The 23,898-nt window shown below is 42.0% G+C and overlaps 1 protein-coding gene across 1 annotated transcript in view; it reads right to left on the bottom strand.

Moving 5' to 3' along the window:
• The window catches only part of LOC117946177 (glutamate receptor ionotropic, NMDA 2D), a 52,232-nt gene extending 36,668 nt beyond the window's left edge, over positions 1–15,564 (bottom strand). Inside the window, exon 1 of the mRNA XM_034874096.1 lies at positions 14,987–15,564. The gene's annotated coding sequence lies outside the window, so the exon portion shown is untranslated. The remainder of the gene's footprint in view (positions 1–14,986) is intronic.
• Between the last annotated feature and the right edge of the window lie 8,334 nt (positions 15,565–23,898).

Raw genomic sequence — 23,898 nt, 5'->3', positions numbered from 1 at the left:
AGAAGAAATTGCAGCATCTCTGAGAGTCACTGTAAGTGCCTAGAATGAGAAACCCTCCCCTGAAGATGAAGACTCCATTTTTGTCTTTTCTTTTTTTTTCATTCGTACACATTTAAGACCGCAGTGTGCTCAAGAACACTGCTGCATGTAGCCTTGATAATTTCCTTGGGTCCATAGCTGTGCTATGGTAAAAGATAAGATGAAGTGCCAGCACATTGTGGTACCCACAGTGTGCACATGTTTGAGTGTGGCAGTGTGTGTGTGTGTGTGTGTGTGTGTGTGTGTGTGTGTGTAGGGTAATATGGATGGCAGTGTGGGGGAGCGGAGGAATGAAGAGAAGGGTGCAGCTGGAGCTCAATGCTCCTCGTGTTAATTGGCCCATACTTCAATCACAGCCACTGGAGTGTGTCCTCTCTGACGGAACATATCCTCTCTCCCTCTCTTTCTCCCTTCCCCAATCTCTCTCTCTCACTCTCTGTCCTGCTGCACTTGTTCACCCACTCATCCACTCGCTCTCATTCTCTCACTTGACACACACACACACACACACACACACACACACACACACACACACACACACACACACACACACACACACACACACACACACTTTAACTCAGTCTGTCTAACTCGGTCACTTGGTTTGTTTCACTTATTCATACATTTTTTTCATTCAGTCAGTCACCTCACTCTGCACCATCTCATTTTCACCAACTCTCCTTTCCTCTCTTTTTCTCCATCTTCTTCCACAACTCCTTTCCTTTTTTTTTTTACTCAAGCCCTCCCCATTCTTTCCTTTCACGTATCTTTGTCCTGTACTTCTTTCACTCTCTACTTCCTCCCCTCCCTCACTTCCTTGCCTTCTCTCTCTTTGATCACTGTCAAGTACAAGAGCCACCAGGCAGGCGAGCGCCTCTTGTTCCCATTGTGCACAGGGAGCAGAGTGATCGGCGAGTAGCGCAGCGTGCAGCAGCAGAGCGTACAGTACTGTGTGTTTTTACTGCATGGCTGTAAACAGCAGTAGTAAAGCCTGCTGCATCCCTCTGACTTGATAGCCTTGGCTATCACAAGCCATTCAAGTGACACGACGATGGATCCATCTATCAAACGCTGTGACACCAGGCCTTCACAGAGAAACCCAGCACATTATATTTGTAATTTACACATGCCACAGGCTGATGACCAGATAAGAGCTTGTCCCTTTCATAAACGTTACACTATTTTTAAATGTGAAACAGTTGAATTTCAGGGGCAAGCTGATATGGAAATTGACTGTTACCCTCTTATTTCTATTAAATATTGTAGAAGGTGTAAAATGAAGCTATACTGTGTTGTACCTTTACATTCTGTACCGGATCTACCTGCAAATGCAAAAAATAATATTTTATATAATGTGTACTGTTACAGGGTATTTAAAATCTGCATTTTCTCTGCATGACACTCCTAACTGGCATTCTCACACACCAGAAACCCTGGATGACCAGTCATGTTCGTACACTCCTCAGAGCCCACAACGCTGCCTTCAGGTCAGACAGACCAGGGCTGCTTAAGATGACCTGAAAAGTGGAATTCAAAGAGCCAAGGCGGACCACAGGAGGAGCATAGAGTCCCCCCTGTCCAGCAACAACACACGGGAGGTGTGGTGGGGCATACAAGACATCACAGACTATAGAGGCTGTGGTGCAACATTGGGTGACCTGAGTGCGCAGCTGGCAGAGGAGCTAAATTGCTTCTTTGCTCGCTTTGAATCATCACAACAGCACCACTCATCTGCCCCAGCCCAGCCTACACCCCCACCTGGTTCTTGCTCTACCCCAGCCCTGCCCCCATACACATCTGGTTCCTGCACCACCCCACTCACTGTAAAGGAGCACAACGTTGGACAAGTACCCTTGGCAGTAAACCCAAGGAAGGCTTCTGGCCCAGATGGAGTACCTGGCAAGGTGCTCAGGGCGTGCACTCACCAGCTCACCCTCATCTTTACCAGGATCTTTAACCTCTCCCTGGCCCAGGCAGTCATCCCGCCCTGCCTAAAATCAGCCAGATTCATCCCAGTGCCGAAGAAGTCTCCTATCACCGGCCTAAGTGATTATCGTCCTGTAGCCCTCACACCGGTAATCTTGAAATGTTTTGAGAGACTGGTTCTACAACATATCAAGGACTACCTCCCCCCAGACATGGACCCCTATCAAACAGATCCACAGAGGATGCCATCGCCATAGCTCTCCACTCTGCGCTGAGCCACCTGGAGCAGCAGCAGAGCTACGTCTGCATGCTCTTTATGGATTACAGCTCAGCTTTCAATACAATCATCCCGGATATTCTCATCACCAAACTGGCAACTCTCGGCCTGCTCCCTCTCACATGTGCCTGGATAAAGGACTTTCTCACCAATTGGCCCCAGACAGTGGGACTGGGCCCCCACCTCTCCTCCACTTTGAGTACTGGCTCCCCAAAGGGCTGTGTGCAGAGCCCCCTCCTGTACTGTATCTACACCCACGACTGCAGTCCGCCCCACAACAACAACCTCATTGTTAAGTTTGCTGATGACACCACAGTGGTCGGAATCATCTCAAAGGGAGACGAGGCATCCTACAGAGAGCAGGTCCTGAACTTGACAGCCTGGAGTTCGGAGAACAACCTGGTCCTGAACACCAAGAAAACCAAGGAGATCATTGTCGACTTCAGGAAGAACAGCACCGACCTAGCCTAACCTAACAGCAAATGTGTGGAAAGGGTCCACACCTTCCGGTCTCTTGGCATCCTGACATCTCCTGGACAGACGACATCACAGCAGTCATCAAGAAGGCCCAACAGTGGCTACACTTCCTGAGGGTCCTCAAGAAGCAGGACCTGGACTCTAACCTGCTGCTTACCTTCTACAGACAGGGAGAGAGAGAGAGTCGAGAGGTGTAGAGTTGCAGAGTGTTGTAAGGTCAGCACAAAAGATCATAGGCTGCCCTCTCCCCTACCTGATGGACATCCTCCCACTGGCTCAGAAGAGCAGAACACATCATCATGGACAGCTCCCACCCTGGCTTTGATCTGTTTGACCTGTTGCCCTCAGGGGCAGCTGTGGCTCAGTGGTAGAGCGGTTGCCTGCCAATTGGAAGGTTGGTGGTTCGATCCCCGCCCCTGCAGTCATTGTCGAAGTGTCCTTGGGCAAGACACTGAACCCCAAGTTGCCCCCGGTGCTGCGCATCGGAGTGTGAATGTGTGTGAGTGTTTATCTGATGAGCAGGTGGCACCTTGTACGGCAGCCCCGGCCACAGTGTATGAATGTGTGTGAATGGTGAATGTTTCCTGTAGATGTAAAAGCGCTTTGAGCAGTCGTTAAGACTGGAAAAGCGCTATATAAATACAGCACATTTACATTTACTCAGGAAGGCGCTACAGGTGCTTCAGAACAAGGACCAACAGACTCAAGAACAGTTTCTTTCCAAAAGACATAACCACTATGACCACACATACGCACTGACTTCACTTTACAGCCTACTCCTAACCCCCGGACTTTCTTCTTCCCACCTACTTTGCAATACTTATATATAATACTTAAAAAGACACTGGAATTCTGTGCAGTTTCATTACAGTGCCGTCCATCCATCTTCGACCGCTTATCCGGTATCGGGTCGCGGGGGCAGCAGTTCCAGTAGAGGACCCCAAACTTCCCTTTCCCAAGCCACATCAACCATTACAGTGCGATATTTAATATTTAATGTATCCTTAATTTAACCATTTTATTTCATTACAGTGAAAAAATTATTTATGATTTAATATTTAACCATTTAATTTCATTACAGTGCAATATTTAATACTCTAGACTTTTGATACATCACTTTGCATAATGTGTATACAAACCCTTTATATTTCTTACAATTTTATTTTATGTATGTTCCCCGTCTCTTTTTTTTCTTTCTTTCTGCACTGCCTATATTTTACATTTTCATATTCCGTGTTGACACTGTAAAGGGGTTGCTTCAATCTCATTGCACAGGTACTGCATTTGTGTATAATCACTTTTCTATTCTATTCTCCATTCATCCTTTTTGTATTTTTTAACCTTTTACAAGAACAAAATGAAACATCCAGCTTTGTTTCTTCATCGCAAAAAAACAGCATTTTATTCTGACATTTTAATATGTCCCTTTAATTTCCATGTGGTCGCACAAAACAGAATCTCTAAAGTTCAGAGTATCTTGCCATTTAATTCAAATGTTTTTTTTTATGGGTTCGGATTAAACACTTCTGCCAAGAGACAGTGTCCATTAATTGGACTTCACTTCCGTACATTCAGGGGATAAATTTCATTACTTGAACAGGAGGACACTCAGGAAGGTTTCTCTTCCCTCTATGGAATGATGGAAACAAGATGAAGCTTACCCTGTACATTGCCACTGTGAAGCACTAACAATTCTCTGACCTCATTTTAAACAAAAAAGAAAATGTCTTAGTCCTAACCACTGTGGTTTTTGAAACACCAGACACAAAATTGCATAAATATTACTGAAATATGACATTGCCACATCTCATCCCTCTAAAATACAGCATTCAGCTCAGGGTTGATATCTGTCTAAGTGGATAATGTGTAATTTTGCTTTAATATAACCTTGCACATCTAGCAATCGCAATAATAGTTAAAAATAAACCTGAGAGAGAAATCATCTGATTAAAAGGCCTGTCAGTCGTTTAACTTCACTTTGTACTACAGCCTTGGCATCTTGAATTATTCTCTTCCGTGTGTGTGTGTGTGTGTGTGTGTGTGTGTGTGTGTGTGTGTGTGTGTGTGTTCTTTCAACCCCCTGTTTTTAATTTAATCCCCAGGACATTGCAAGCTCGCACACTATATTTATTATTTATTTTTGTTATACAGTCTGCAGAAACAACGTCAATTTGGGTATGAATGATGGGAAGAATTTCAATACTGTCTCTATTTTATATTCTTTCTCCCTTACACAAACACACACACACACACACCTTTACATCCATTCAGAAAACTACAAATAGTTTACTACCCTCATGAGTGTTCAGACATAAATATCAGTAAGGTCATATGCTTTCATGTGGAAAGGCCAGTGTCTGGGGATCTTGCATCAGGAATTCACATAACAGCATGTAGGGTATTAATTCAATAAGCCTAACTGGCCTATACTAACTTCACTTGAATTAATAAAAATGGTTTTATTAGGACACTACATTGTTTGTATGCCCACTCCCAATGCTTGTATAAAATAAGTACTTTACTTTAAGGCCAAGGAGCAAGAATATTTCATTTCCCCACCTCAACACCTGACATCTAATACAGCTGGGAGCATAAGGACTGCAGCGCTGCTCCCTGGCCAGCCCCTCTGCTCCCAAATTGGCTATAACCACATCATTTACTGGATTATATAAATTGTTTTCTGTAATTGCTTTTTTCCTGAATCCTCTGTCAAGATATCCTTACAATGCATGACCTGGGGGATTATCTTATTATGTTTGTTTTAAAAGGAATAATTTCTCACTGCTCAACCTTATACAGGCATCCAGAAACTCTGAGGGCTTTGTGTTTAAGGGAAACAGCTTCAATATCAATGCAGTGCAATCATCTATGAATAAACATGCATTCATGCTGTGTATCAACATAACGTACTGTACATTTATGAATGAAATCTGGCTGATTGTTGCTGTTGTTAAAAAAACATTGAGATTGAAATCAGGAACAAATTGGATGAAAGATTTTCTGCAGATGGGATGAGAAAGTATATAACTCTATGAATATTCAGAATTTAAGAGAATCATGTTAAGGCAAGGAACAAATACTCAGTTTTTTAACAATAACATTAAATTGATTATTTTCTCATTCCATCTCATGCCAGCAGTCGCAGCGCCACAGTCTTGCTCTACTTTGCTTGCACCAGCGCTTCCTTTAATTCCCTCATTGATTGGCCAGACACTGGGATCACCTAGCCAGATCTAAATCAGTCACTAATTAAAAGAGCAAGATGAAAAGCAACCGACACTGCAGCCCTTCAGGACCTGTAAGGTTAACATTCTGTAACAACTGCAAACTACGAAGCTGCTCAAGAAAAAAACACCTAGCTCTGCATAGTAATGATTCACAATCTTAATCTGGGGATAAATAGATTAAACTGTTGTAGAAAACCTTCACTGATAACTATGGCGCCTTTGTACAAGGTCACAGCAGGTACACGCACACACACATACACACAATTGCACAAGCAGCTGGCGTGTGCAGACTTTATACATATGGAGAAATACAGTCACATTAACACATGTGAATCCAATCATTTAACAACATTTAGAATAAGAGAGAAATGGTAAGCTAGTCCCTTTCAGTAGAAGGTGCCACATGTTGCTGAAGTCAAGCCGGATTCTGTCTGCTTAGAATCTAACGGTCCAATGTCACAATGTTGTGTAGAGGTTTCAGCTGCGTTCACAGCACACCTGGCTCTGCCCCCGCTCATAAGCAAAGGTGTTAGAAACACTTCTGTCAGCCTATCCTTTAAACGGTGGTGGATCAGTTTTTCTCAGGAAATACACTTGCGTGCAGAGACCAGTGAAGGTTTTTTGCCCAGACTTAGATGATTCTCAAGAGTAAAAGGTGATGAGAGGTTAGTGAGGGGAATGTCAGCAACTCACCGTGTTGTCTTCACACTGACAAATCTAGAAGCCCATTAATCCTGTGCTGTTTGTTTCACAGAAACAAATATAAAATATCCGTCTTTTTTTTCTACGTCTTGACACATAAAGCGACAGTATATCATCAGAGAGGTTTTCAGTCTTCTAAGATGGCCACAGCTCAATGTGACAGTTTTACATCATATTCTAATGAACATAATTACGAGCTGCCTGGGGAGGGGGGAAAACATTCATGTCCTGAGATATCAAAAAAGTCTGACTGCTACAATTTTTACAACAACTTGGAGAAAAGAACTACACAAGCGTAAAATAAAACAAAAAAACAAGTGCCCAAATGGCTGCATAGCCTCCATCGATGACACTTACAGTACATCAAAATAAAACCCATGTTAAAATCTACTGAGAACGTTTGAGATCTTGGCCGACAAAAAGTTTCTCTTAGAGGCTGTAGCTGGCTCTGTTTTCAAAGCAAAGGCATTGGTATCCTATGGAACTAGACAACCTAAGGCTTGCTTGTCAGGATAAGGGGCTTATACAATGCTCCAAACTTAGGCCACATTTTGGCAAGGGAAGAACTGGCATTGCCATTATCCGTTGACCTCTCACCTTAGGATATCTGAATGAAGTGATTATCCACAAGTCTCCTCTTTACAAACATGTTAACACTTTTTGCCAATCACATGCAGTTTGGGCAATGACCATGCAGTTTTTTTTCATGTACTATATAAATGTGTTATTTTCACCTTTTCTAAAATGGTGTATTTAAATATTTCTGCTACTGGGGTCTTGGAATTGCATTAATTAGGCTTGACGGGAAAGCAGAGACTCTTGTGGATTCAATGAACTAAATTGTATTCATGTGTAATGATGAGATTCCCATAGTTATTTTTTACCATTTTATTAAACTTGACCTCAGTGTATGAAATTACTTTTAGTGACCTCTAGGATAATCAAAATCTCATGAAACTTTACAACCACAAACTAGAGATCTGGGGCATTCATTGGATATAATAACAATAAGGGGGTACGTAAGCACTTGCCAGAACAGAAGTGCTCGTCATCCAATCGCCAGAAAAAATCATTCTTGCAGAAATCTTTAAATGTTGTATGTTTTTATAGAAAATCCCAGCATTGTTTTTTTGGTATGTCTATGGTTGGTCGCTAAGGGTCAAGAAAAGCCCCTTGATCAACACATTACAAGATTAATCACACAATATAAATCAACATAAACTTCACACTGTTTGTTAACCTCTGGTTTACTTTCCCAAGTTGCAATGACATTACCATGTGTCTGAAATCACACAAAAGGTCAATCACTAATAAATGTGAATGCATACATACACACTCAGAAAATAGTGCATCTTCACAAAGCAACACTACTATGTAATTGGAACTATAATCAGAAGTCTTAACATTTTGGTATATGACAAAGCAACCAGTGCCAACAATTGATCTCTTTGCTTTTCCCATTACTCCTTGGTGCAAAATGTGTAAACGAGTCTCTTTTTCCCCCCCAAAGCCTGTATAGGAATTCTGGATAGATGTAAATCACATTTCGTTGCTTGTACTTGTGACAAGTGCAATGACAATAAAGTTGAATTGAATTGAATTGAATTGAAGCTGCAGCCTTTGATAGAGAATATGCCACAGTTATCACTGAACAGATCACATAACAATCAACTTGATAAGCCCGATCAGCACCAGACCAAGGTTGGGGGTCATTTATTGGCTCGTTCAAAAAAATTGATTGGAATTGTTCTTACATAATTAAAAACAGAGCGTTCACTCCTAATCACCTTTCAGGAGATAGAATAAAGAAGACTGATGCGGAAAAAATGTTGAATGATAAAACATCACAACATCACTGAGAAGAAATCAAACCCGACCCTGAGTTGGACTACCTGCATCCCAACCGTATTGCACATTTTGTTCTTTTCAGTGTCAAAAAACTGGATAGGATCAAGACGCTTTGAAATCAATGGGCCAGTTTTAGAAGCTGGAGCTATTTACATGCAGAGATGAAGCACATTAAAATCAAGCCCAGGAACATCAAACTATCTTCATCAGAGGCTTTCTTCCATCTCTGCGCTGACGTTCCCTCTTCCCTCCTTGTCTTCCCCTCCTTGCTGTACTATAGATAACACGCTGTGCAAATTCCATTCAGGTGCAAACGCACATATTTGCATTTGTAACAGCTGTTTATGATAGAATTCCACATTCAAACTGGAAAGAAAATAGAGCAAAGTTATTTTTGTATAAAATGATAAGGCAAGAAAACAGGTTCAACTTTGCACCTGGTACGTATCCGGCACCGTCACTCCCAGAACAAAGCCTTTTACAAATGCCAGTGTCTGGGTTCTCTGAGAAGATAATGACAAAGGGTTTTAACAAAGCTGGCCCTCATGCAGCGCAGCGAAGTCTCACAGATCAGGAAGCATGACACAGCAGCCTAGGGTGACATGCAACATGGGCAGCATACATGGCTAGCATAGTTTTTATAAATGCCCCTATTTCCTCTTTTTAATAACCACTTATGCTGTCATTTCCTGCCCCATCCATCACAGTCAAGGACCGCACCACACTACTGCAAAACGCTGCGTACTGCAAAACATTCTTGCACATTTCTCAAACCGCTTTTTATTATTTCCCTTCATCATCTGTCTGTGTGTGTGTGTGTGTGTGTGTGTGTTTGTTTGCGTGACAGAACTGAAATATACAGTGCAGTGTCTGTATGTGGATCCCATGGGCAAGATCCCAAGGTCCTTTCTCATCCAAAACTGCAACTGGTGATATGTTTGTGTGCAATATGCTATTCATTGTGTGTATTTTGGGGTTTGCTCTTGGTGTGTGTGTGTGTGTGTGTGTGTGTGTGTGTCTGACTGCATACCCATGGGTTTCTGCCTGAGTGTACTTTCTGAGAGTGTGTGTGTGTGTGTGTGTGGCTGTGTATTGCATGCAACCATGTGAAGCTGTGTGCCTCCTAGCTGCCTCCAGACTTGTATTCCCAAAACAAGCCTCAGGGCTTTGGCTCAGGTTTGTGTTGTGTGTGTGTGTGTGTGTGTGTGTGTGTGTGTGTGTGTGTGTGTGTGTGTGTGTGTGTGTGTGTGTGCGCACCTGTTTGATAGTTACTGGGTGCAAGCAGTGCACGCTAAATTCTCCCTTACTATTCTGTGCGTTCGTACCTGTCTGTGTGATTTGGTCTATGAATGTGTCTCTCTGCCAACTTGCCCATCTGCCTGTCTGCTGCCTTCTCTACCTGTTTGTTAAATGGCTTCCTGTCGGTCCATCTTCAGTATGTGACTGTCTGTGCTAGGCCATGTGCAGAGTTGGGCTGTAACTAGCCTGGGGGTGGCACCTCAGGGTTGCTAATCCACAGCAGCTGCAAGTGAAAAGAAACCATCTATGGAGTTCAGATGATATAGTTATTTCTATGTTTTCAATAAATTTTATTTTCACTTTAATAATTGCCATACATTAGACATTATGTTTTCATTTTCTCATTGTCATTTTATCTCTTATTTGACTAATGCTTTTATTGCTGAGCTGACCCGTTGTCTCGTTAAATATATTTCATTTTTCTGTTGACCCTGTTTTAACCTACATATGACTAATAAAACATAAAACTTACTGTACCATATTTCATTCTGAAAAAATGCTCTTTAATCCCACCCAAAGCATCACTCTCTCTTAGCAATTGGTTACTACTGTAATTCAGTGTGTGAATGCCGCTCTGCTCTCTCTGAGAGACACACATCTCTGAAAACTTGTAGTGAACAGAGCTCCACAAATGATGCCCGGTCAGTTTCCCAGCATGGAAGAAGATCATTTTTGTTTTTCTTCCAACTTGTCATAATGAAATACATCATAATGTCACTATTATTTCTAATTAGTGGTCTGTACATGGAGTTGTCACTGAAAGCTTGGCAGCTGTGACAGACTCAGCAGACTGTACCAGACTGTATTTGCTGTACCTTCACCACTGTTACCATGAAAGTAGTTGTTTTAGAGCTATTAAATATAACTATTGTTACATCCAACATTACTTTCATAATTTTGCATGATTTTAACTTTAAATGTCACTACATTCAGTAAAGGAAGGAGATCATGAGTCTTCTCTTCTCTTACATTTCTTTCATCATCGATTCATCTGCAGATAATGCATCGTTTAGTCATTGAAATGCAGTGGTGGAATGTAAAAAGAACATTTACTCAAGCACTGTACTGAAGTACACATTTGATGTACTTTACTCAAGTCTTCTCATGCCACTTTCTACTACTATACTAAATTTCAGAGGGAAATATTGTACTTTTTACTTCATACATTAATTTGACAGCTTTAGTTACTAGTTATTTTACAAAAATTTAAATTTTGCACACAATATACATGGTTTATAAAATACAAAGTTATATTATGATTAAACTACTCAACAATATGTAGCCCTACAAGTAGAGCTGATTAGCCAAATAAACTAAATAAAGAACTGTGAAGAACTGAGGATCCGATTTCTGCATTGAGCGCTTTTACTTTTATACTTGAAGTACAATTTTCTTGATGAAACTTACTTACTTTTAACAGAGTATTTAAACAGTGTGGTATTAGTACTTTTACTAAAGTAAAGGATCTGAATACTTGAAATGTCAAAAATAGTGACCACATGCTGTCACAAATTCGCAGAGCCCAACGTGGTGTGTTCAACTGTCTTTTTTTGTCTGGGATGGGAATTGACAATGGGTTCTACATTATCCAATCCATCAGAGTTGTGTGGCTCTGAGCTTATCCATTTCTGTTATCGATGCTGACATGTCTTTCTGTCAAACGTCAAACTCACGTGTCTACGCAGCTGGAAACTTGCAACAAGAAAGAGTGGTGGCGGAGAGGAAGAAGCAGTTTAAAGTCTGGCTTCATTTCATGAAGAAAGATGACAAACACTGTTGCAGATAATTGTCTGTAAAATTATCATTTTAAGTAAGGATGTAAACACCAGCAACATGCTGAAACATCTTTCTACGCAACATGGGCTTAAATTCTAGAAATGCCATGTTGACACATTTGACACTTACTGCTTCACTATTACCATGTTATAATAACATTAGAGCTACACTTAGCAGTTTTTCTTTGACTAAGAAAACCTAAATGTGCACTGTATTCAGACTCAGAGATAAACAGTTGAATTGACGCTGAATCCCTGTTAAGGCCTACTTTTCTTCTACACAGATAATTGATTGAGAATAAATAAGTGAATCGATAAAGAATCTGACCTATAAGCAGAATTGATAATGGCATTGATTGGGATAAATAAAATGTCATCAATTCCTATCCCTAGTCTGACCAACAGTCCAAAGCCCAAAAATATAGTTTAGAGTAAAAACGGAGAAGAGCAGAAAATCCTCACATTGGATTAGCTGGGTCAGAGAACATCTGGGACTTTTTCCACCGTTGTAGTTTATTAAATTGTCTGAAACGATTTATCAAATGTAAAAAATGTTTTTTGTTGATCAACCAATCAACTAAGAGGTCTTATTCAGTTGACACATTAGCAATCAATCATTACTGGCTTTGTCAACCAAGAAACTTCTGAGTATAAACTGAACTGTTTTTTCTTCAGTCTTTTAAACAGGCAGAACATACCGTCCACTGTTTGACACAGTGTGAAACAGTATTGCAAAATTAAATGAAAAAAGTTACGTTTTAAGGCATAACTGTTGCCTTTAATAACACTATCATATATACTATGATTTCATGTTTTAAATCCTGCATCAACAAATGAGACTATGGTGTTGCATTTAGACTCGAATACAATTCAGTACATAATTTTAAGGAAGAGTCAATCTGATAGTGTCCCCTGCTGATTTCAATGGAGGGCATTCTTTCCTGAAATTATAGGCTATGGGTTTATTTAATGAGCAAAAATCAGAGCTGTTAATAGGGAAAATATATCCCCTTCAAGAATTTTATAGAACACAATGTTACATTCAAATAAGTGATCAAAACACCCCACTCCCACCACATACAGTATAAAATGTGTGTCTCGCCACCACTCCAGGCCAATATGTGACTTTGCAACATGTTCATCAACACAACACAAAGTAGAATCCAGAGAGGAACACCGGGAGAGGGGAGTACTGTAATCACTCCAAAACACCAGCCTCTGATCTCGTTAAACACTAATTGATGTTCTATGTTAACGAGCTTTACCTTAATTAGTGGTATTAAAAAGAACACTGGGTGCAACGTGAGGAAAGGGTGGGAGAGGGGTTTGGGTGGGCGTCAGGATTGAGGTAACTATCCACTAATGTTGCATCAAACGCATGATGAAACGGAAGGCGGGAGAAAGAGAGCGGAAAAGGGAAAAGGAAACTATGCAGAGGAAGTCAGAGGTTGCATGGGGCGAGAGAAGAAACGGAACGGATTGAGGCAAGAAGTAACAGGGGGATTGGCAGAAGAAAAGAGAGACAAGCGAGGGGGGATTGAGCTAAGCTTCAAGGTTTTCTGTGTAAAAGTCAATAAATCGATGAGGTGAAATTGATGAAGAGCGCGGGGTTGGAGAAAACAAGCACACAAATGTTGACTCTATCCCTCTCATCTCTTCTCCTGTGCCTTCCAACCATGTCCCCCTCTGATATTCAATTCCAACCAACCCTCTCCTACTCTCCCCTTCGTTTTGCTGCTTTTTCCAATCTCTCACCCGTCTCTCCCCTTATGCCTTCGCTCCACCTCTTCCTCCTCCTCACACCTTCTCTCATCTCTCTCTCCCTCCACACACCTTCTGTCTCTCTCATCACCTCTCCACTTCCCTCCCCTCCCCTCCTGTCTACCCCTACTCACAGCTGGTACAGTACAGCGATCTCTATGGGCAACTGTATGACAGAGAATGGGGCTCTGCTGACACTGAAGGCAACACTTTATGGGCAGCAGTGCATGCTGCACGCTGCTGCAGTACGCCTGTGAGTAAATTTCACAGGTCTTGCGAGGGAAAATGATAAACTGAACAGAGCACGTCACCTGTGGGTGAGCTGACTGAAATGGATATCAGCTGGAGAATTCAGCTGGAAAAGACACCAAAACCACCCACACAAATGGAAAAACAAATACATTCATTACAATTCCAAATGGATTAATGCAATTAGTGGCCTTACAGTCCAGGGCAATACATTTGATCTTGCACTCCCAATCACTGCAGCAAATCTGTAAGAGAAGCAACACTGTGCCTCTCCATTTTACAGTATGATCTTCTCCCTTGGTGGTCTCTATGGTCCAAGGCCTTTATTTTCTTTTTCAGAGAAAAGGAGTGGTGGTAGCAGTGGTGATTTGTGTTTGCGTCAGTCATTCACTTTTCCTCTATATTTAAGTACTGCGAGGAAAAAACAAAAGTTATTTGGGCACCCCCAGGGGTTGCAAATCTAGGAATCTACCTACAAAGTAAAATCTCTCACACACTCCTTCACCCAGCTGGAGAGCAAAAAAAACGCCTGTTCCAGCTGTCTGAGAGTGTTTGAGGCAAGTCAGCCCGTTGGGGAAGATTCCTCGGTGGCAACAGAGGGATAACTGTGTGCTACCATACGCCCAAATATCCAGCGTATCTGGATAAAAATAGATCAAGAGGAAAAACTGATCGGCAATCTTGCGGGCTTAGCGGTGGCTATAAGACTAGCAAGCAGACGCACTCTCACACAAACAGATATACGCGCGCGCACGCACAAACACACAGACACACACACACACACACACACAGACAGACAGACACACACACACACACACACACACACACACACACACACACACTCTCATAACATTGACCACGCAGCCTGAGAAAATGAGCATCAACAGATATGATCACCTCAATTAATACATCCGCAGCAGAGTGAGGGGGAAACTGCAGCTAGCACCGGTGTTAAAGACTTAAACGGAACACAAACTCTGTCTTTATTAATAATGCATAGAAAATTCCTGGCAGACAAAATCATAGCCTAAAGGTTTAGTTTATATTATTAATTAAATTACCGGTAATCTGTGAGTGTGTGTTTCACCGGAATATGTAGCCTGTGCCGTCTGCTGTGGTGCGTTAAGGGAACAAGAGGCTTGTGAGTTTTCAGGCGCAGCAATGACAGAGGGGTCAAAGCCCCGGTGCGCCGGCCGATTCTACCTCTCCATCCTCGGCCATCCATCTCTCGCGGCCGTACAGATGCCGACACCCGAGCTCCCTATTCCTGTCTCAATGACGCGCAGCACCCTCTCACTGCCCGAGCCGCAATTAATCTAAGCAGTAGGCTACGGAGTCTGTGTGCGGGGTGAAGCGGAGAAAAATGCCTCCGCAATGCAAACATCATTGTAAATAAATGTACTTACTGTTTTTCACCAGCCTTTCCCCCCTCTTTTCCTGCGTCCCTCCATCCTTTTTCACATCCTTCCTTTTTGAGGTATCCGTTTTGCGGGTGTCCCCCCCCACCACCGCCAACACACACGCACGCACGCACACACACACACACACACACACACGCACACACGCTGGGAAAATATATATATATCCAAATATATATATATATGTTCTACATATATTAAATTTCACCGATCTCTCTTTTTTACCTCTCTCCCTCCCTCTCTCCTCTCTCACACACTCTCTCTCCCTCTCCCTCTTTCCCTGTTCTTTTGTTAAAATTCAGTATATGCGCCCCGTCACCTAGCAACCGTCAACCTCTCTCTCTCTCTCTCTCTTCCTCGTTTCCTCCCTCCCTCTCTCCATCACTGGCGACACGTGTTGAATGCTAAACTTAGTGGTCCGGAATAAAATTAATAAAGGGGTGGACGCTCTATATCTCCCCCCCCCCCCTCTCTCTGCCTTCCCTCCACTCTCTCTCTCTCTCTCTCTCTCTCTCTCTCTCTCTCTCTTTCACTCTCACGCGTATCATACTGCAATATAAATATTTACTAGAACGACTCATCCCTCTCATTGCCCCCCTCCCCTCCCCTCCTCTCTTCCTCCCTTGCGTCCCTCCGCATTTCCCCTCCCTCCCCTTCCACCCCTTACTCCCCTCCATCCATCCATCCATCTCTGGCTCCCTCCCTCACCGTCCTGCCTTTTTCTCCTGCCTCCTATCGCTTCTTTCTGCTTCTCCAAGCAAAACGGAGGCGCCACACCAGCGTCTGTGAATCCACATGTGAGTGTCACCCTGCCCGGTGCGTCTTTTCAAGGAGCGTGCATGCCTCTGTCTGTGTGTGTGTGTGTGTGTGTGTGTGTGTGTGTGAGTGCGCGTGCGTGAGAATGAGAAACTACAGTAGCATGTCAGCGACCATGTGTGAGCAGCTTGCAGAGAGTGGAGGAACATGCAGTATAATAATACTGCAGCTCAGTTAGTGAATTCATTGTGTTTTTAGTTAAATGAAATATTTATAATTAAGATATTGAAGATAAATGCTACAGTAGGCTGTGCTAGATTTTATATTTTGCTTTTAATTCAATTTTATCCAAAAGTGAATCTCTGGGGGACGCAGACGGTGTAAAGTACAATAAATTTGGGACATGCTGTTATCTTTCCCTCAGTGATCTTTCCTTTTCTCTGTGTTTTCCACACAGAGAAATACACACTTTATATAGGCTATGTACACACATATATATGTATGTATATATACATATATACATACATACATATACATTCACGTAAACACAGAGAGAGAGACAGGCTGAGCCCTTAAATGTAACAACTGCTTGGGTCATGCAGGGCAAAGGTCTAACTGTATTGATAGAAATGTGTCTTTTACCCCTGGAGGTTTGGTAAATAATGAACGCACACCACAGATCAATCTACCTGAACGATCATCAGTAGTGTGTGCCGTGTGTGTGTGTGCATATGGAAATTTTAATTGTTTAAAAAAAAGGTCTTGGCATGGTTTTGAGATAAAATATCATCTGCCTCCAATAGAGCTGAAATGGAAGCATTCTCAGTACTCCGGATAATCCACAGCACAAACTATCAACAGTTGTCATAGTTTTCAGATTTCCTCGGTTGGAAGTAGTTCCAATGAAAACACTTGACAGTGAGGCAGATATGGATATCTCAAAACCTGGGCAAACTATCTGTTTGGCTGAATATCAGCAGCGGTAAACTAGAACATGTGTTTTTTTAGGGAGGAAATATTGGTGAACTGACCCTTTTGTTATTTTTTATTATTTATTTACACTTAAAGTTGGATTCTACTGGTGAAATATAGACACACATGCACCCACAGTTATAACATGTAGGCTTCATATTAGAATACAGAACAGGGAATTATGAATTAATCTGCTGATTATGTTCTCTGTTAAACGATTATGTAAATAGTAAAAAGTGTCACATCACAATTCCCTAAATCCCAAGAAGACGTCTCGTTAGTTTTTTCCGACCAACAAAACTACCACCCAGAGACAACGGGTACCCAATGATATTCAGTTTACGGTACAATGATGTAAGACATAGATAAAGGTTTGAAAAGCTAGAAAGAAAGACTGTTTTTTTGCCTGAAAACTGACTCAAAAGAAATATCAATTATTAAAACACAGAAAGAAAAACCCTGATTTATCACATGCACAAATTTCCAATGGATATTTTAAGACATGATGCTGGACTAACAAACAACAAACACTTAAGAACATAAATGCTGCTATGTACAATGATCTATGGGCAGTTTTAGGTCCATATGGCAATAAAGGTTAGGGTGATCGGGCGATTAGGCTGATCTGTGCGTCCCGGCCCAGCGATTAGGCTCCAGATGGTATAAAAGACTGGTGGCCGCCGTTTCTGAGCCATACGATTTGTGATAAGGGATCCATATCTGGTTCCGGGGTGCGTTCACTGTCGCTACTGTGGTATTAATAGGCCAGATACACATCAGCTATTCATATTTTCTGCAACGGGGAAAAGGTGAACCAGCCGCTGTACTCTTCATATTCCTCTTGTTATCTGTATTTGCCACATCCATTCATCTTCATTTGCATTCATCAATCAATTCATCATCACAGCTCGCCTGCGTGCTCCTCCTCACTCTTCCTTCCTGTCTCTACGGCGGTCTCTGTGTTTTGCCTGGGGCCTATGAAGATATTGGAGTGGTAACATTAGGGTTTATGAGGCATGTGATGGTATGCGTCAGCACTGTATTAACTCCACAGTGTGGGTCGTATGCTTCCGTAGCATACAAAGAGTTACAATGTTGAGTATATGTTCACATGACAGTTACAGTGCAGGAGCGTGTTTTCCTCTTGTGGTTAATAAAGGGAAGTTGGGATGTACTATTGAGGCACATTGCTTTGCTGATGTCTGTTTTTTTTTTCTTCACAGTTTCACCTACTGTCTGTGAAAGCATGTGTGTTTTTGTATGTAGGAGAGTGAGTGAGACAGACACAGATTTTTGTTGTTTGGTCTAATCTGATGTGACTGGGCTCCCCTATCTCTATTTACGCATCTGTTTAGCTCCGAGCTAACAATCAAACAATAAGGTGTCCACCCGCACACATGCACACGGGCATGCATGCATGCACACATATACTCTGTAAACAGATGTCCACAATCATTTGTTGTTAAAATAAAAAATAAATAGTAAACATTAATGTTGATATGTAAATTCATATTTGTTGTTACTATAAGAAGTAAAAGTACTAATAACACACTGTAAAAACATTAAAATGCATGTTAAAGTTCCAAGCCTCTTCAACATTGGGTGGGAGTTTGGGACGGGGCCTAAGCAGTGGCAGACCAGGATGGTGGTTCCCCTGTTCAAAAAGGGGAACCACAGGGTGTGTGCCAATTACAGGGGTATCCCACTTCACAGCCTCACTGGTAACGTCTAGTCCAAGGTGCTGGAAATGAGGGTTCGGCAGATAGTCGAACCTCAGGTTGAAGAGGAACAATGTGAATTCCGAAGGAAAAGCTCTCAATCTACCGGTCAATTTTCCGCTGCTCCTTTGCATCGAAAGGAGCTAGTTCAGTTGGTTTGGGCATTTGGTAAGAATGCCTCCTGAGTCATGTCCAGCTGGGAGGAGGCCTCGGGAAAGACCCAGGACTAGGTGGAGGGATTATATCTCCAAACTGGCCTAGGAACGCATCGGGATCCCCGAGTCGGAGTTAGTTCATGTATCTTGGGAAAGGGAAGTTTGGGGTCCCCTGCTGGAACAGCTGCCCCGCGACCCAATATCGGATAAGCGGACAAAGATGGATTGTTGCCGTAATTCTAAGCCAATTAAGTGTGTTTAGTCGGTTAAAGGGGACGGCATGGTGGTGTTATTTTTAGCGGTTTGGTTTTTATGACTATATAATATAGTCAGCATCTAACGTTAGCTACTCCGCTGTGCTGTGAAGTAATGTCTGACTATGTGAGACAAGCGCCTAGCAACGGATGCTGCGGTCTCAGACTGGCAGCCTCCTTGAAGTTGGAGTCAAGGGAGGAGGGGGCGGAGGAGGTGACTCTCTCCGGTATTTTGAATTTGTACTGCAGTAACTATTTTAAACACTAGCTGTCAGTATTACATATTGCACTTTTAATAAGTAACATTTTCAATGCAGGGCTTTTTCTTCTTAGAGTATTTTTAAAGTAGGATATTTCTACTCATAATGCATCCATGTGCTATTGAGAAGGTTGGCCATCTGGAACTTGCAAGTTGGCTGCTTAATAGCTTTGTTTTCACTTTCTATTTTCTTAAAAAATCCAACTCATAAGGAAAATGCAAAACAAAAATGGATGACAGGCAGCTTTAACAGCTAACACAATAAACTAAACAAATGCTAAAATAGATGTTTCCTATACAAACAAACACAAGTGATAAAGGTGCATGTTCATGTTGTTTTTACTTTTGAGTGAAATTAAATATCGATTTTCTGGCTTTGCAAGATAGTTAATTGTTGTTGAAGTTGTATGTTGAAACCTCTAATTTTTTAAGAAGGGAATTTGTAAAGTGACTGCAGGGAGAAGCAGGATAAATGTAATGCTGCTTTTACTGTATGGATTTATATTTACAGTAGATTGATATTCCACTATAACAATATTAAGCAAATGTTTACCTTAATAACAGACAATCTTACACACATGTTGTAAATTATGAGGTTAAGACAATTAAGAAAATTTCCTTTGTCATTTGTATGCCGCTAGATTCCGGTCTGCAGTAGGTTAGTCAGGTCCCACTTAAATAAAAGACAGATAGGGCAATCAGATAGTTCAGTTGGTAGAGCGGGCGTCCATATATAGAGGTTTACTCCTCCATGCAGCGGGCTGGGTTGGATTCTGACATGCAGCACTTTGCTGCATGTCATTCCTCTCTCTCTCTCCCCTTTCATGTCTTTGTCTGTTCTGTAAAATAAAGGCCTAAAATGGCCCAAAAACTAATATAAAAAAAGAAAGAGATAGAAAGGTGCTGACCACAAGGAGTGAAAGATTGCAGTTTTGTTAGAAGACTTCTATTGTCTCAAAGGAGTGGTGGCAGTAACTGAAATAAAATTTGGCATGTTGACAAAGGCCTAACGGCGGTTTTGATCACCACAATTGGCTTTGGTTGCTGCAACGTGAGGGCTGGTCTGCTGAACTTGTTCAAATCTATACGTTCATTGGTACATGTCATACTTTTTTTCCTAAGATTTTCAGTTCTGTTGTTTACTCTCACTGTGACGGCCAAGTTCCTCCATCTGGCGTAGACGCTGTTAAACAAACAGACCTTGAGCCGCAGGGAATATAGTGAGATTTCCAAACGGTGCTGCATTCCACAGACATTTGTCAACTCACTAAAATGTAGTCTCTTTTGGAGAATAGTACTTGCCATGCAGCTATCGGGATGCCTTTTTGAGCCGGATTGGACTGGGTGGTATTACCTTTATGACTTTATAAGGTTAGATGAGATGGTGACAGAAAGTGGCGAAGGAGCCAAAGAACAGATACCATTTTAACTTTCTTTAAATTCCTCCAAGTGGCACTCTACACTACATGTATGCATTAACTTTGCATTCAGTCGCTGAGTCTATCTCTTTTCCCTTTTCCTCCCTCTCTCACACACACAGGACAGAGAGTGAGGGAAAGTGGCAATTGAATTTCCTTTCAGGGACGGTGAGTGGAATAGGCAAAAAGTTCAGGGCCACAGTGCTAGCCTCTATCTCACACAGACACTGAACACAGCCCTAATCCATCCTCTGCCCTTCCCCTTCCACACATACTTGTCTCCAAATCCCCTCCACTCCATTCCTGGAATAAATTAATTCATTTATTTTTGGTCCGCAGCATTTTTATTCGTCTCTATGGCGAGCCTCGACTTCTGTCCCTGTGGAGAGCCCTGATGAATGTGTTTGGCTCACACCCTCTGATCATCCCTGCTCTGAACGCCTTTAGATACACACTGGCTTCTGGCTGCCTCCAATGCACATAAGAACTCACTCTCCTTCTCTCACCCTTCTACCCCCCCCCCCTCTTTCTCAGACTCATAAAAAAAATAATACACAAAGGAATAATGGAAGCTATAGAATAGATCTTCTCTGTGTTTTATATTTGCACACAAATACTCTGCAAGACCAAAACACATTTTCATTTTCCTTTGTGGATCTCATCTGGCACTCTTATTCCTTGCACAGAATTTTGATGATATTTAAGAATACTGAACAATTTCAAATAACATCTATAATTCAACTGGGAATATCTGTACAACAATGTATGGAATTCAGTCTATAATGCTGAGCTCATGAATATGTAGGAAAAGCTGCAAATGAATTATTCTTTTTCATAACTGGGAGTCTCAGGACTTGATAACCAGAGCAAGAAGCCTGTGTATGTGTAACAACATGTGTTAATATGTGGTCTACATGTGGGGGGGGCATCTAATGTGTGTGTGTGTGTGTGTGTTTGGAGTATTAATGAAGGCATTTACCCTTTTATCTTGCACCACATTCATCATATTGAGGTGCTGCACTGATTGGCACAACCTGAAACACTTTCTGGAGCCCCTAACAATGTTGGATAAGACCTCATCTTCCTCATTGGGAAGCGCAGGCGTTTCCCAACGGGACACAGCTTGACTACCCAAGATCGGGATTCAATAAGCATAAGTGAGCGCTCTGTTTCATCCAGGTCAGCGGGGGATTCACTTTTAACACACCAAAAAAGCACACATACACACATAGCAACCACATTCCCCCCTGGCAGGCGGTCCTCCAGTAGTATCAATTAAGGAGTTGGTCCAATCAATGTCTTAGCACAAGCCTGATACTCCGCTACAAGGAGATTAATACTAATCTCACATCTTAACACAGAAGAGACAGCCACACAAACAGACATACAAAGACCCCCCACTTAAAACACATCACAACGCACAAAGATGAAGCACAACAACCTGCCTCCTTTTTGTCTGCTGTGCAGTTGCATCTGGTGGCGTTTGTGTTTTGAGACACTCCGTGAACGGAGACAATAATGAAATGTATACTTTCTCTCACAGTTGTTTTTTCTCTCCCTTTGCTAGGCTAAAGTCTGACCTAAATACTTCAGTTTTTTTGATGATTAGACCAAAACAGAGATCAGAGTAGTCCAGCGGGCTTGTTGTAATAGTGGAGGGAAGGAGGGAGGGAGGCTGAGTATCTGGACGCACTCACAGAGAGATGCTGCTACTTACCACACTTCTATACTGTACAACATAAGGCTCATAGACTAGTTAAACCTTATCCGCACAGACTGCTGAATTCATCATCTCAAATCTTACTCAAAGGCTTACCTTTCACCCTGCCTTAAGATCAAAAAGCTGTTGCGTATCTACTCTGTACCATCCACCAAACCACCGCTAATCCAGGCCGGGGGGGGCGGGGGAGGTACATCATTCACACGCTCGGAGGGGACACAAGAGAACCTTAGACCTTGGCTTGTGACCACACCTTGAGATTGGAGAGCCACACAGAAACATGGAGGTCAAAGAATGTCTCACCCGGTTTTTAAGTGCCTCCATTCATTTTTCATTTGATGATGTGAGGGGATGTGATAAGTGTAAGCACTGTGATGAAGTCCCGTCCTATTCCATCACCGCCTGCTCCTCCGTCCTGCACGACACGAAATAAGGACGGGAAGCTCTGATCAGCATTAAAGTTTCAAAATGTGTTACTCAGGTAGATGTACAGTTGAATTTTAGTAATTGAAAAGATAAAGACGAGTATGTTTCTAACGCCCCAGAATATTTTTATTTTCCTGAATTCCAGCATATGTCAGCTTGAAGTTTATTGAAAATGAAACATTTCTGTCAAACACTGACTTGCTCTTTCACAAAAGTCTGTGACAGAAACGTTGGAGTTTCTTCAGTTGCAAAGAATGAAAGTCATAAGTGTACAGACATTTTGAGGTGGGAAGAGCACATTGTTATCTGAATGCAATCGGCCAGATCGCATGAGAAGCAACTGTGATCTGATCTTAGGGTCTAAATGCAGCTTAAGAAAAAACTGGACCCACCAAATGGAACAGTCACCTAACTCTGTCACTTCAAGCTAACTCAAGCGGCCCGCCAAAAGCTAAAAGTAGTAGTATCTTGCGAGTCTGTCAGCCTCGTCTAATTAATTAGCATTTTGATATCGTATTACTGACAGGATAAGAGGCTGAGAATGCTTATTAATACCTGGTCCCATTGATCAGATGTAATAATCCAGATAATGTACAGATGGCATGTTGATACCATGTGTTAATGAGGCCTTTATTGCATCTCCTTCCTCATCTCTCTTCCTTCATTTCCTGTCATCTCTCTACTGTCATATCTCTAATTAAGGTGTGAAAATACTTTAAAGAATTGCAGACATTTCAAAATAGTGTTCCTCTGAATTCTTTAGTAACTAGATCCACTTCAGATTTTGATCTTTTAAAGAAAGCACAGGATCAACCAGCAGTAAAGGTCTATTTCATCTATTAATCAATCAAGAAACCTGTATTTGGATATGCTTCATCATTTGAAGGATCAATAATCCAAGAGCACTGCCATTCCTCACAATGGTTACATTAACCAACCCTCAAACCACAATTAAACAATCAAAGCAATCAATGACTCGATCAACTGCCAAACACACATCTAGATCACGACCAATCATCTTTTAAACCGCAGTGCTGTCAAAGCTCTGTGTGCGTTGAGTCCAGGGGAAATGGAGGCAGAGACGAGCAAAGCACACCTCAGCACTCTGAAGTGGCTTCCCTTCTCTAAACACTGATTTGATAAGATATGAGCAAACCCCACCAGGAATTTGTTTTTACCTCTCTGTCACTGCGGAGCGGATGATAGCGCAGACACGTAGAGT

Source organism: Etheostoma cragini, chromosome 6 (genome assembly GCF_013103735.1).
Source record: "Etheostoma cragini isolate CJK2018 chromosome 6, CSU_Ecrag_1.0, whole genome shotgun sequence".
NCBI classification, from domain to species: Eukaryota; Metazoa; Chordata; class Actinopteri; order Perciformes; family Percidae; genus Etheostoma; species Etheostoma cragini.
This window is presented reverse-complemented; position numbering and strand designations above follow the sequence as displayed.